The sequence below is a fragment of the Mixophyes fleayi genome, chromosome 1, assembly GCF_038048845.1.
Source record: "Mixophyes fleayi isolate aMixFle1 chromosome 1, aMixFle1.hap1, whole genome shotgun sequence".
NCBI lineage: Eukaryota > Metazoa > Chordata > Amphibia > Anura > Limnodynastidae > Mixophyes > Mixophyes fleayi.
Window position 1 is genome coordinate 251,219,098 of NC_134402.1, and position 15,644 is coordinate 251,234,741.

At 36.2% G+C, this 15,644-nt stretch overlaps 1 protein-coding gene across 24 annotated transcripts in view; it reads right to left on the reverse strand.

The window, feature by feature from the left end:
- Positions 1-15,644, reverse strand: part of PTPRD (protein tyrosine phosphatase receptor type D) — a 1,423,918-nt gene that overhangs the window by 945,352 nt on the left and 462,922 nt on the right. For all 24 annotated transcript variants that reach the window (XM_075209451.1, XM_075209482.1, XM_075209417.1 and 21 more), the window contains exon 5: positions 10,604-10,728. The gene's annotated coding sequence lies outside the window, so the exon portion shown is untranslated. The remainder of the gene's footprint in view (positions 1-10,603; positions 10,729-15,644) is intronic.

A 15,644-nucleotide genomic window follows, 5' to 3' on the forward strand; every position in this document is an offset into this window, starting at 1 on the left:
TAAGTCACCTGAGAAAACAAATGGGTGTGTCACTGGCCCCTGCAGACTAAACTTTGGAAGATGAAAACGAGGCGATCGCCGTCACCCAGTGCACTCTTATAACACAGTTGGAGATGGTGAACACAGTGAAAAACTAAGTATGTGGTCATATGAGAAAGAAGCAATTGAAAGACTGAGTGAAAACACTTCAGAGGCTGTCACAGTCACATAATCTTTAGTTCGCCCAGTTTCGCTTGTCCACATTTCTGTGGTTAAGTGTAGAGTGTGTATAATGGCATTTTTTAGCACAATTATTAAATTTTACGAACCTTCTTGTACAGGTGAGGAATAGCTTTTCTTGTAAAACAGTGTTGGGATGGAATTTGGTATCTGGGACACAAGACTTCAATTAACTGTCTAAATCCCGCTGCATTAATTGTGGACATTGGACGCAGATCTAATACTAGCATAGTCGTCATGGCGTCTGTGATCCACTTTGCCACTGGGTGACAGCTTTCATAATTGCTTCCTCTTGCAAAGGATTGTTTAACAGTCAATTGTTGAAAACTACTAGTAGTCTTCTTCTTGGTCTGCTTCTGGGTTGAAGATCCACCCCCAGAAGCAGCAGCAGCAGGACTGACGCTAAATAATTATTCAGAGGAATCATGGATAGTGGAGGAGTCATCTAGCCTTAGCAAATTGGATGCAGGACTAACTCCGATCGCTACAGAGGATATAGATGAGGATGTTATTGTGGGTGTAGATTGCAGGTGCTGTGATCTAGGTGAGAGAAGGGACCTAGCTGATGCTGGACTGATGTTGCTATTTTTTAGCAGAAGTTTGAGATTTTCCCAACAACTTGCCATGAACTCGCTTCAAATGATGTGACTTGGATGAGGGTCCTAGATGGTTAAGGTCCCTACCTCTACTGACTGTGGCTTTACAAATGCTACAAATGGCTAGTCAACTGTTGTCAGGTTTTTGGTAAAAATTATTCCACACATAGGAGGTGGATTTTTTTTGGTCTTATGCCCAGGCATGACAATGGCCTTCTTCTTATCACGTGCAAGAACTGCTTCCACTTGTGCAGGACTTACAAAACAACATCATCCTCATCAACATCCTCATTAGCAGCTGTGTCAGCTACACAATTATCCTCCTCATCCTGTTGCAATTCCAAAGTGGCATCCTCAATTTGTTTATCACCGGCTACACTTGGGCTGCTCATCCACACATCTATAGAAATGCTGAAAGGAGGCTTCTTTATGAGTATAGTATCAGAAAGGTCAGGCTTACACATAGAACACGTGGATAGACTCTCCTCAGGGATTTGTGGCATTTGTGAATCTGAACATACTGTTTCTTCTAATACCTTACTGTTTTCTTCCAGCTCGGCTTTTACATGTAAAAGTATTTGGGCACCACTTTTTGAGTCAGAATGATAAGGTCTTGTATTGTCATGACTGACCATACAAAAGATGGCCCACTGACAGTTGCAGAACTAGCACTTAGAGAAAGACGAAGGCCTAATTCTTTCCTTGCCACTGCGTGTAGAATGGCATGTTGGCAATTCTTTACCAAGGTTAAAGGTGTTTTTTTTCATTTTTGTTTCCCTGACCTAAAAACACTGTGCACTTTAACATAGGCTTTAGCAAATGTCATAGAAGGATTACTATCAGCATGACTGGTGCTAGCTTCTGCTTGGTGCTCCTGATCTTCATTGGACTGATGTGAATCCATCTTGATGACACCATACAAATGTGACGGTAGCACTGAAAACTGTCATCTCTCCTATATCTGGGTGAGATATGTCACAGTACAATGTCACTGGAGACTGGCAAGAGCACTGCCACCCCTCTTATTTCTATTTCATTAATGACGTTGCCCAACTACACTGGGGACTGCCAACAACTCTGCTACCTCTTCTGTGTCTCTCTGTGAAATGGCGCTGGATCTCCGTGGAGGGTGGTACTTATAGAATCTATAACTTGCGAGATTCGATGATGCAGTGATAACGTTTTGCCTTGCTTATACTTCCGAGGATGTGTGAAAGTACCGAGCTGGCTTGGTATTGAGATATGCGAAATTCAGGTGGGCTCGGTTCTCTGAGAACCAAGCCCGGGCATCTCTTGTACAAATATCTAGACAATACTTGGTGACATCAAGTGTCAGGCAACTAGTTGTCACTCCCATTCTGAAGATACATAATAAGCATAAAAAGGGCCTGTCCCAGCAACCACATTTGAGAATCACACAATCACCAACCCCCTAAAAATTAATTATATCGTAAGATAAATCCTTACATCAACATTTATTTATATAGTGCCAGTGTATTCCATAACGCTTTACAATTGGGAAGACAATAGTAACAAAAACAATACTGGGTAATACAGACATACAGAGAGGTAAGAGTGCCCTGATTGCAAGCTTACAATCTGTTGATACATGAGGTTAAGTGCTATATATTGCATATTGGTCCAGTCAGATTGCTAAGGTAAAAAGTGCTTCTATCAGTAGTAGGCTGCCTGTGGTTACAAACTGTGTGCAGATCTTTGTTGGAAAAGACAGACAGTCAGAGTATGCTGTCCGGCCGCTCTGACGGTGTTTAAAACACAATCAGAGTGGCCGGACAGTAGTATCTAACTGCCATAATGGACCTGTACATAGTGTGCGGCTGCAGGTTGCATGCCTCCTGATAGGGGGGTGATTGCCCTGACCCACCATCCCCACCCACACCCCTCCTCCTTGGATCCACCACTGAGCCTGAAGAGGTGGGTTCTCAGAAAAAACTTGAAAATTTGAAGACTAAAGGAAAGTCTTATTGTGCGAGAATGAGCATTACACAAAATGGGTGTAACCTGCAAAGAGTCCTGTAAGTGGGAATGAGGTCAGGTAATGAGTGTGGGTGAGAGATGCAAATCCTGTGCTGAATGGAGGTGTCAAATTGGGAGATATATTGAGACAAGTGAAGAGATGTTTGTTAGTGCTGTTTTGTTGATGGCCTTGTATATTAGTAGAAGATTCAGTAACAAACAGGCAGCCAGTGTAGAGACAGTGTAGAGACTGACAGAGCGGCTCTGCAGTTAAATGATAATAATAATAATAATAATAATAATAATAATAAAAAGTGTAATTTTATGATATTGGTCATATTGACCTAAACAGTACATCTGTATAGTAGACACATTCAGGATTAATTGAATGTTTAAATGTAAATATAAGATAGGCATAACATTTTCTAATGATGTTTCCCTTTAAATGTTCTTCAAGTGGGAGTATACAGAGTAAAGGTGAACACTTAAGAAATGGCAATAAATGGTATTTGCTTTTTATCTGCAATCCAGTGCATGTAAGGAACCATCACAATATAAAAGATGTAATTCACTTACTAAATTCAAACATGCCTAATGTTTTCTATTTCATGTTTTAAATGATTAGGCAAGCTGCAAAATATCTGCCTTGGTTACATAATGTACCCATTTATCACGCCTAAGGGCTTAGTGAGATGAATTATGTAAATTACAATATGAAATTTCATATTTTATAAGTCATTTATGATTGACCATATTTGAGGTAAAATGATTTCTACTGAAAGTCTGGTAATTATTGTTATAGTCTCTCTTGCATTAATTTTAGATTCAAAATTCAAAAGCAGTTGGCCAAATATCTCTTCGGCTTAAACGACATATCCCAGTAAATGATTAAATGCTTGGTCTGTTTCTAAAGTGTCCAAAATTACAACTACCCACAGAAGGGTGTTATTTCGCTATTTGACATTCAATATTGTGTATTTGCTCATATATAACTAACTGGAAACAGATAGAAGACTGAAGACTAATAGCCTTTGTTAAGTCTTGGATGATCCATAATTGTATAGATTTTTTAGCTAAATTGCATAAAACTTATTATACCAAATGACTCAGACTTAGACGTTCAAGATCAATTAAACAGCAACATTACAGGTCCAGTCGCAGGCATTACATTTTTTTAAGTGACATAAATGACAATTATTATTATTAGTAGTATTATATGGTTAATTTCAGCAAATGACACCAAATGAGTGACATGAACTTTTATGTGATCATGCACTAATGTGGTCATAGGAAAATATTTAATATGATATAAGCTTCAATTATATCGGTTGCGAAATATAAAATTAGCTTGTTCCAAGGCAGAAATACTATTAAACATGTAAACAAATGGGGCAGGCTATACTGCAGATTACGTAGCTCATTTAGTTCACATGTCACAACGTGTCACAGGCTGTACCAATTGTTCTATATTGTAAATGATTATTGTTGATCTATCTAATTTTTCTACCAAAGGTGAACAAATGGGAGCCAAATGCTGCAGAAAAGCAACTCTGTCTGTTCTGTGACTACTAATACAGGAGAAGGTGAGTGATGTGGAAGGTTACTTGATTATAATAGTATTTATAAATGCGGTTGCTTTTAGTCGACAATCAGTCTCTAGCCTCAGAACTGTATTACCTCTATTGGAGGTCATTTACAAAGCCCAGAATGCCATAGAGTACATAATCAGCTTTGGTCACCTTGTGTGCATAACTAGCATTAAGGTGCTTAGTTTCTACCAAGTTGCATGGGCTTTTGGTGCAAGATGGCGGTGCTTGCAGAGGTTGAGAGGAGTTGGGGAAAAATGAGGGTATTCTTTGCCAAGTACTAAGTAAGCACACCAATCATCATCATCATCATCATCATCATCATCACCATTTATTTATATAGCGCCACTAATTCCACAGCGCTGTACAGAGAACTCATTCACATCAGTCCCTGCCCCATTGGAGCTTACAGTCTAAATTTTCTAACACACACACAGACAGACATAGAGAAAGAGACTAGGGTCAATTTGATAGCAGCCAATTAGCCTACTAGTATGTTTTTGGAGTATGGGAGGAAACCGGAGCACCCGGAGGAAACCCATGCAAACACGGGGAGAGCATAAAAACTTCGCACAGATAAGGCCATGGTCGGGAATTGAACTCATGACCCCAGTGCTGTGAGGCAGAAGTGCTAACCACTTAGCCATCATGCTGCACCAATGTTCCTACTTTTGCAGAGCACTACATTTTGGGAATCAATATAATTGAAGTAATGTAAAGGGGTGAAGAGGGCACATTTTTAAGAGCGTTCATTATTTTGCAGAAGGGGCGCATGACCATTTTGACAATGCGAAAGGACCTGAATTGTACACCAGCTCAGAGATGCCAGTATATGGATATTGTCCAGTATTTTTAATGGGAAGCAATTTATCTCGTCTGATCATTCTGACCCACACATGCATTTTGGGTCAGTTTGGTCTAAAAAGACTAAGTTGATTAAACAAATTGTCAAAATATGTAGTAAAGTATGTCCTAAAGTTTGACACTAACAAGTGTTTGTGGAGATGAAATCAAACCTATATCAGATGATCAAAAAAAATGATTAACTATATTTGTATTTGTTTATATTAAATATAAGCATATATTTTGTCAGAAAAAAGGTCTATGCTTTAGCAATCTAAGCTATATTTCTGTAAAATATACACGTGACTATACTACCTATAGATCTAGTAGAATTGCATCGTAAGTATACGTTGTTCAACTATTAGGTTTGTTTTGAGTGCTTTTAATTAAATTTGATTGCCTGCCTCTACACTAGTTAAGTTAGCAGAGTTACAAAGCACTTTTCTGTTAATGGATCCCTTGATGGCTGTTCATTATTAACTGCTTTTAAAATGGCTGTTCTCAACACTCATTTTATAAATATTTAAATAACTGTATGTCTTTAACATAAAATCCTGAGTGTTGAAAATAGGCATTTGGCTGGCAAAGTAATTTATAGTGCGAGGTATTATGGAAATGAATGCTTTTGTGTTATCAAAATAATACATTCATTCAGAAAGGACTGTGTTTAAATATTTCAAACTACGACTGCCCATACAAATTGTAGCAATATTTCACAGCAACAGTAATCAATGAATTTGCCAGGAACTTTGTGACTTACTGCGTCTACGAGCACATTTTCTTCAGAACTAATTAATCATAGCAATAACATAAACAACGGGGAAAAACAACAAGTAATTGAATTGAGCAATAAAACTCTAAATAGAAACATTACTCAAATAACTGTGCAGTCGACATACAATAGGATTATGTTACAGAACAAGGTAAGCTGAAAAGGCAACAAGAAATGGGTGTTCTTTTTATGCGCATTTAGAGCAAAATGTAATAATAATAATAATAATTAAATAACAGGCAAAAAGTTTTATATATCAACTAAATTTAACATAATTGATTTGGTTCAGTGAGCAATATTTATGAGTTTTACCAATCCCTTTAACCTGTAATACTTCTAGAAAACAACTAGACACCTGGGGGTAAATGTATCAAGCTTAGAGTTTTTCGGCGGGTTTGAAAAACCAATCAGATTCTAGCTTTCATTTATTTAGTACATTCTACAAAATGACAGCTTGAATCTTATTGGTTGCTATAGGCAACATCTCTACTTTTTAAACCCGCCGGAAAACTCTCAGCTTGATACATTTACCCCCTAATGTTTGCCAATAGTAACAGTGCTAGTCACTAACACTGGCTAATTCTAATTCAAATACTCACAAGCTTTCATCAAATGTTACATTACGTATGCTCAAGCAGCCTATTATGCTTCAGGATGCTGTGGAACAACAAATCTCAGAGATCACTCTACAACAGCAGGTTGCCTGCCTCTCCTATAGAGCATATGTATAGACATCATTTTTTTATTTTTTTTATTGCACCCCCACAAAAAATCCCAACCCCTCAAATATAGTATATAAACTCTATCAGTACATAATAGTCTTACCAAAATGAAAATCTAACAGTGCTCTAAATTTAGCAGAGGCTAACTTATATATGTGCACACTGTAATTCCATCATATATAAACCTATCAATATAATAGGACTACAGTGTTAATGCATATTCATTATATTTATCTTGATGATTAATCATAAAAGTTGTCATTATTACATAGGCTTCAATATATTTTATACACATAAAATAAAATCAGGGTGCCACTGTTATATGGGGTTTGTTTAGTCAGTGCAAGTCACACTTGCTTGAGTAGTAAATGATATATGTCTATTAGTAGTCCACATATTAATTTATATATGTATACATGATGTTTCTATATACACTTTTATAGAGAAGTGCATTTGTTTGTTAATGGTTTCTTCATTTAGACATCTTGCTACAGCGCATGTGCAAACTATACTAATAATATACATGTTGTCATTTTACTTCTTGTTATAATTTGCTGAATGATTTATAGAACTTAGTATGTGGAGGGTGACAATTTTACTTCATTCATTAATAATTAATCATTTTTAACTAAAGAAAATTAACTAAAGACATTTGTTTTCATTTCCTAAAGATATGTACTTCCCTATGACTGTTTTCTTTTTATGCTAAATAGATAAATGAACCTGCCATAGCAATACATTTATTGCTAATAATATATATCTTAGGTCGTAGCACCCTTTACATTTTATGTGATGTAAGCGTAATAATGTCCCCATCATTATGTACTATGGAGAGGTTGCTGATGCTTTAAGAAATAATGTACATAAGTTTACCTTAGCGATGAAAAGACCCCCCCCCCCCAAGTTAGAGAGGTCTTGCCAATTATGACAAATACGATAATTTAACTTTTTAGTTTTATCGTCAGGATTAAAAGTATCAATCAGTTTTAAAAATTAGTAAACTTTAGTTTAAACATTTTTAAAATGTTTTTCCCTAGTAATCTGAAAATAGTTGTTCTAGTTATAACCATATGTGCACTAAAATCTTAGTTCTTGCAGTGACCATTTAGGATCTAATTTAGAGTCGGAATCAAGTCCTTCTTTTAAGTGCAAAAAACACTTTTGGGCAAAGATCTGTCTCAGTTTGCACTCCAACTGAGACGGATCTCCCTCTTGCACCTCTCTGCGCTTATAGAGGAGGAACGGGGGCGGTAATGGGCAAGCCTAGCAATGCAAAGGCGTGTTAACGCATTTTACATGCAATTTTGAATTGAAAGCAAACGCAGATAGGTCTCTAGCAGATGTATCTTTGCGGATGCTTTCAGCTGGTGCAAGAGACCTGGATGTATTAAAAAGCAAGTAAAAAAAAATTAAATTGTAAAAAAAAGTTGAGTACCCTCTCCCAAACAGCATAAACAACCCTTGTGTTGTTTGGAGTGGGGGAAGAACAATTTTAATTTTTTTTTTCTAAATTTTGTTTTCCATTTAATTATCTGCTTTGCAGGGTGCTGTGCAGGATACACTTGCACGCAGGCCCATAAGTCAGATAAAGGGGTATGTTTGTGCAATTTGCACAGTATTCTAATTCGCATGGATCTAAAAATACGTGCCACTCTAAATTCTAAAATTACGATTTCAGTGTAAATTGCGTCCGACTCTAAATGAGGTCCTTAAGCTCAAATGGAAAAATGACAAAGACTCTCTGATTTTCTTTCCTGGATTTCTTTCTCTGTACTTCTACAATTATGCATTCTCAACAGTCAAATAGTCACAATTTGCAAGCTTCATTAGCACTTGTTGCTTCAGCCTACACCTCTTATTTAGCCTTTAATTCTTTGCTAGAAGCTGTTGTGTGTCCTACTAAATGATTTTTTTCCTTCAACAGCCTCTTTCAGAAATACAGTTTGGCTCTTTTGCAGTCCTCACACTAAAGTACTGTAACTGTCCTAATAATAAAGTCACTTAAAACCACTACATAACCTTGTCCTAAGGCCAGTACTCTATTCTCCCACATTTTCTATTTTTCTGCAATCAATGAATTGCTCTCTTCTGTGTCAATATCTACATTCAACTGGCATTAGAGTAAAAAATAGCCTTGTACATTTCATGAACATCTCAGTTTTCAGTGTTTATGTGACTAACAACTCTTCCTCATTAGCAGATCTTTCTCTTGGGTTGCTCAAGGCTCTGTTCAGGGACCATTTCTATTTTTCTACCAACATTCTTCAACTGGGCTCTCTAATTAACCTGAATTAAATATAACATCCATGCAGATGCTGTAATACTCTGGTTAGACCTGACCGTAGTGGTAGAGTTCTCTCTCTTTGTCCTATAAATGTGTTCACCTTTACATGTTACACAAAGTTTACATATTAACATTGGTAAAACTGTTTCAGTTATACCTACAAATCTGTATACCAACTTATCCAGGAGAAATTGATATATATTCTATTTATACTACTTTTTCTCCCAATAGCAAAAACAACATTAAAAATAATAATAATAAAATGGGTACAACTGAAATAGTTATCTTTAATTTTATTCCTTCACTGGTAATGAACTTCCTGAATATTGTTGATATTGAAAACTTTGTATCAATGTTATTATACTGTAGGCTCCTCCCTTCCATGAAATTTATAGATTCTTATTTCTAATCAGTCATGGGGCAAACTGTTTTCAACCCAAGGCAAAAGCAAAGATGTCACACAACACCTATCTACCTAACATATGGTTTCTGGTGACAAACATCAGCCTTTTTATTCTAATAGTTTATGTTTCTACTCTGTTACTCGCATGAATATGATGCATTCCATGGTCCCTGCATAGCAATGCTGTGAAATATGGATTTTAATTGTATTTAAATAAAAACAAGAAAAATATCATTTTCTAGTTTATAGTGATAATGGTAATAGTGGTAACACATATTTCTAGACCTTGGCTTTTTGCTGATATATCAAGCCAGGATAAGAATGATTGCAGTCATTATTTGATCTGTGCCCCAAGCCTTGCTGTGCCTGAAGGGAGCTGCCTTTACTGCCTAGCCCTGTTGACAATCTACACTTATCTATCCTCGCTTCTCTTTTGTATACCCATTTACTCTTTACATTTACTCTTACACTCTCCGGTCACTAGACTTATTGATATTTCACACATTGCACTATATCCAAAGCTGCTGCCAGTCAGAGAGTCTAGTATCATATTCCTAGCTCTATGAGTATTTTAGTTACTGTTGTTACTTTCCTATTACTTTATTAAATGTTACATTATTATATTATATTAATTGTTATACTATTTAATATTGTTAAATCTCATATCAAAATACTCTCCCCCTTCCCTCTCAGATCTACCTGTGACCTGCTCCTTGTCTCATCTCTGGTAACCACCTCTCACTTCCGCCTACAAGATTTTTCCCGTGCAGCTCCTTAATTACAAATTCCCTACAATGCTCAGTCAGGCTTTCCCACAGCCTTCAAATCTTTAGACGCTCTTTGATAATCCATCTCTTTGTAGAGGTGAAATTATCCCTCGATAACACTACTCACACTAATACACCCTCACAACTGTCCCAACCTCTACTCTGAACCACATCCTTTTGTTTCAGCTGTGCCCTCTTCCACTTCATGTAGGTTCTCTAATTAGCAGGGTGCTTCATACCCTTGGATTTCATGTCTGAATTTATTTTGTTTCTCTTGTATGTCACTGTTTTATGTATGTCTTGTTTTCCCTACTGTACGGCACTGCGGAGCACTGTGGTGCCTTACAAATCGACGATAATAATATTACTTTTTGCACTGTCACTATATTGGTACATATATGGTATAATTTTGCCTATGGCAGAATATTACTTACCAGGACACAAGGCGGATACATGCAGTTTGTGCAAGTGCCAGCATGCTGTCAGGTTGATGTTTCCAAATGATTTGCCAGACTTGAATTGGGGGAATACTGTATGTCATATAATATTTTATCTTCACCTGAAATAAAATTAAGTTTGTTAGTGATCAAGGAAAACTAATTTATATGATTTATTTGAATATACAATGAACTAATACATACAATAATCAATATGTCTTACATTATATTTAATTGTGTGGAAGTCAGTATATACCCTGATCTGTACAATGTTCTGTAATTTATTTTAAAAGATATGTATATCAGTTATATTAGATATATTAGACCCCAAGAGATAGCTTGGGCTCCTAGTTTCACATTCAACAAATAAAAACCTGTAACAAAAGTAACAAAATCTGACCATTTTGGTTTAAACAAAGTCTTTATTTAAGTATTTCCCCTTTGCTATCACCATCCAGAGATAGTGATAACAATAAGGGGACTGCAACTTGTTATCTGGTAGCTGAAGAGAAGAGAATAAAGGTCAGGCACTGCAGTATTATGCATCCAAAGCCCAATTAAAAAAATCAGGGTACTCCATACCCTGATCTACCCAGATCAGAAATCATTCTGCCCAGCCATGCCACCAACTCACCCCTGTTACAGTACAAATAGATGCATTATGCAATATAGATACTCTAGCAAAAGTGACAACAACAAAAAAAAGCGTGAACATAAATACTAATTTGCCTTCATCTACAAACATCTTGTAATTGAAGCAACACCGTAAATGAAGCATAAAGTGTTCATGAATAAGTGCTGATGCAACAATTCAAATGGCAGAATGAATAATGATTAGAAAAAAAGATAAATGCAGCCTATTTAAGCCACACACTCAGCCTTATTTACTAATATTCTAATAGATAATTGCTTTAAAAAGACAATTATGAATTTCCAAATAAAATATCAAATTTACTCATTGATGCATTTCATTAGAAAAAAGAGATTTTATAATGGGAATTGTGATTTCAAACTTACATAAAGGGACAAATATACATGGAACAGGCAATTACATAATAATGTTGAACTGCATGAGAAAAACAGTAAACAAGTTGCAGTTTTCATTTGATAAATAGTTAAGGACTCACCCCCCCCCCATGAAAATCATAGTGAAATTAATATTTTAGCACAGAATACCAATTTTCAGAGATAATTCTATTGTAATATGCAGTTGGGTCTCACTTGCTCTCAATATACCACCATTTTACATTTTATTCTTAATAAATAAATAAGCATTTTAAATAGTTATCTTTTATAAACACATTGCAAGTATAAATCAATCACAGCACCAACGGACTGTGGGTAAATCATCTAAACACATTATAATAATTATAGGAGAATAGTTGTTGATCCTGAGAAGAGTCCATGAGGTTGGGTTCCTTCTGCCTCTGTTGAAATGTGCAAACTTAATGAACTTAGAGGAAAAACTGCAAATTCCAGGTAATTAACAACAGGAGCCAAAGTAAGTGGAACATGCAAATTATATTGTATCACTATGCATATATGGTATCTTTTTCTTAGTTTGTAATTTTGTATAAGTACAATGTTCCTTACTTAAATAAACTAAGGACATCATGAATAGGTGGACTTTTTATGAATTAGGAGGGACTATAATACATGTGTGCTGTCTTAATGTCAATAATTTTACCTCCCTAATAAAAGGGATGGTCCTAAACGGTTACAGTATTAGGCTAAAACATTTTTTAACTCTTTAAACTATGCACATTTCTATCCGGACCCAAAATCCCGCATGAATAGGTGCAGATTTGTTTAAAAGTAGCAAATCCATTTTATGTATAAAGAGGTCAATTTGGCATACAAAATGAAATGTTCGTGCACACAGATACTTCCTGTTCATAAATGATCTTTCTTGACTTTATATGGAGGTATTCTAACACAACAGAAATGTCTACATTGGTGGCGGACAGCTATACCACCTACCTGCCTCCATTACTCTTTTAATGTCAGCATTGTAATCAGCCACATTGACAATGTCGCAAATCACACTAGCGACAGAGTAAAATGGAAGTATCAGCATTTAGCCTGCCGACATATTCATGTCGACAGATTAAGTACTGTCACTTCCACTGCCAGAATTACATACCCCACCCTTCGATGTAAGTAATTTAATGTGTATCGTGCTAATGGTGAAGGTGGAATTTTTCTTTCAACGCCAAGAAACTATATACTATACTCAAAAAAGAGACAATTTGTGCGCACATTAAGTCAGTGAAGACACAGATTGGCTGCTAAGGATCAAACAGGTTGTCCAGACCTGTACAAGAGTAATTAAGGAAAATAGAATAGTTCCAGTGCTCTAAATACGCACTCAATCCAAAAGTATAAAGTATATCTGTTCGCACATGTAAAAAACGTATTTAATGAATATAAATAAAAGCGTTTTTGGGATTTTTAACTTTTTTGCCTACTATTTTAGATTTAGATTTTAGGACTGTTGCTGCTGTCTTTTTATCCCATTTCTGAGTGCAAGACAATATGAGATGTACATTTTTCAATTTTGATAAGTCTGTACTACCAGACTGTTCAGCATAATAAAATATTTCTTTCCCATGGGTACATTTAAGTCATGTGAGCAGTCTAGCACACACTGCAAAAGAATTTTTGACGATCCTGCATTAACATTTAAATTACCGGTAATAGTTTCAAATGTAAACATTTTACAGTTGGTTGAAATTTTATTACATACTATATGTCATAAAAATGTTTTAAATAAACAACAAATTAGTTTTTAATATTGAAACTGACATAGAATATTATGCTAAGTCCCTTTAGCCTTTAGCAAAGTGGAATTTCTATTTTTTAAATTACATAACTCTCAAAGGTGTGTCTGAAATGAAGTTGATTGAAAACAGACAGTACCTTTTGATTTATAAATTCTGAAACAGTAATCCTGTAATGTATAATGTGTTGTTAAATTGTAATTTGGTACTAGTCTGTGTATATCATATTATTGATGACATCAAAATGCTCTTTAATTGATTTGAGAAAGTAATGCCAAATGGTAATGTAGTATTTTAAATGTCCCTATAATAAAATATATGAGAACAGCGGGTTATGGATTTCTCAGGAATTTTTTTCCCAATGAAAATCATTTATTTTTGAGAAGTCAAAGGTGATTCGTAGGCAAGCGAAAAGGGTTTAAATATTGAACTATTTACTTTTGCACTACTATATCCATATGCATAACATACTGTAACTAGGGGCCTCATTCATCTAGGGATGTAGGTTTCCTTATGTGCTGTATTTTGTGTGAAATTGCTCTGCACATGCTCAGAAACAGACTTTCTGCAAGTGTACGCAAGTGTATGCAATTCAAGTTCAAACACAAATGACAATTCCGAAGTCTATAATTTCAAGGGTGGAACAGGAGAGGGAAGGGGCGTATGTACACTAAGGGCGTTTCAAGGTCAAGTGCATGCACATTCATCTGATTAAAGCTCTGGGCATCTCTTAGTTACATGTTCTTTATCCGTATCACTTGCACCAGCTAAAGGGCAGGTGTAAGTACCAACTGATAGTGATGGTGGATGTGTACTTATGCTAGAACATGTGTTTACACTTAAGAGCAACTGTAAAAATGCATAAAGGGCTCACTGTGTATGTTCCCGTAAACCTTACATCAACCTTAGAATTCTAAACATTTGCAAGCAAATAAACACACGGAGACATGTATAAGTTATTAAAAAATTGCCTGAGCTTTTATTATAATTTTAACTTTAACTAAACCTATGGTGGCGGAGAAAGGGCACTGCGAAACAACTCTCAAGCTGATAACACAAAATCACAAGTGGACTGGCGCACACCGCCATACGTCCACAACCACGGGGAACAAATCCCATCATAACTTGCGCTGAGTTGGCGTCAGAGTGACTGCCCCTTTAAAACTCATGCTGCCCTCCCTCACCGAGCCGGACAGGGACCCTCCTCACCGAAGGGCCAAAAAGGGAGTTACTGGTGCCTCAAAGGGGGGCAGTGACCTACGACAACTACCTGTGCGCCTACAAATCAGCCGCTGAACGCAGTGCTTTCCTACCGCAACATTAACCCAGAAATACTCGCAACTAGGAGTGGGTGGGTGGGATCTCGTGCTGTGGAATGAGGCAGAACAGGAAGTACAGCCTTCTTTACCAATCAAGGTCCCTCCCACTGGAGCACACATTTGTCGGGCCAAAACCTATGTTAACCCCTTCAGGTAAGAGTTCAGCTTGCTACAAACCCTGTCGCTTTTTAAGTGCATTCGTCCAATGCAGCCTCACTTGTCATTTTATGAACAGTAGGTATTAGGAACGTCCTTATATATGTATTTCATGTAAAAAAAAAATTGAGTTTAAAAACAAAAGTATTAATGATTATAGTATGAGTTATTGATGCATTTATTTTCCATGTGTTCTGATGGGACTTGATATTGCACATATGCATTGTGCATATCCTGCAGTGTGTTCTGTCTGTCTGCATATGGCAAGTAACTTATAGATGTACTTATACCCGTATTCATATGGAAACGTTTCTTGATGTCCACTTGTAGCTGAATACGGGGGGATGTGTGGGCAAGTTTCGTGCACTTTGGATTACTTGCTGAATCAAGCCCAACACATTCTTAATTTGGTAAAAACATGCATCCTTTTTGTTTTCTGAGCAATTGCATTTTCTGTAGAATGACACCAGTACACATATCAGGTATACTGTAGATGTTGCAATTATCATTTTAGCAATCCTATAGTTTTTTTTCAAACTATTGTAAAAAAAAAATAGAAAAAAAAATTGCTTGCTTCAGGCCCACTACAATTTCTGCTCTTACAAGCAATAATCCATTTACAGTGCATGCCAAATATAAGACTTCAATCTTATGTTAAAATAATATCTGTTTACTTCTGATTTAAATCAGATTAAAATTTTCCATTTAAAATTACTGGATCATCAATAGATTTAATTGCCTGCATTTGATAATACTGGGTTAATTATCACTCACACACTGATT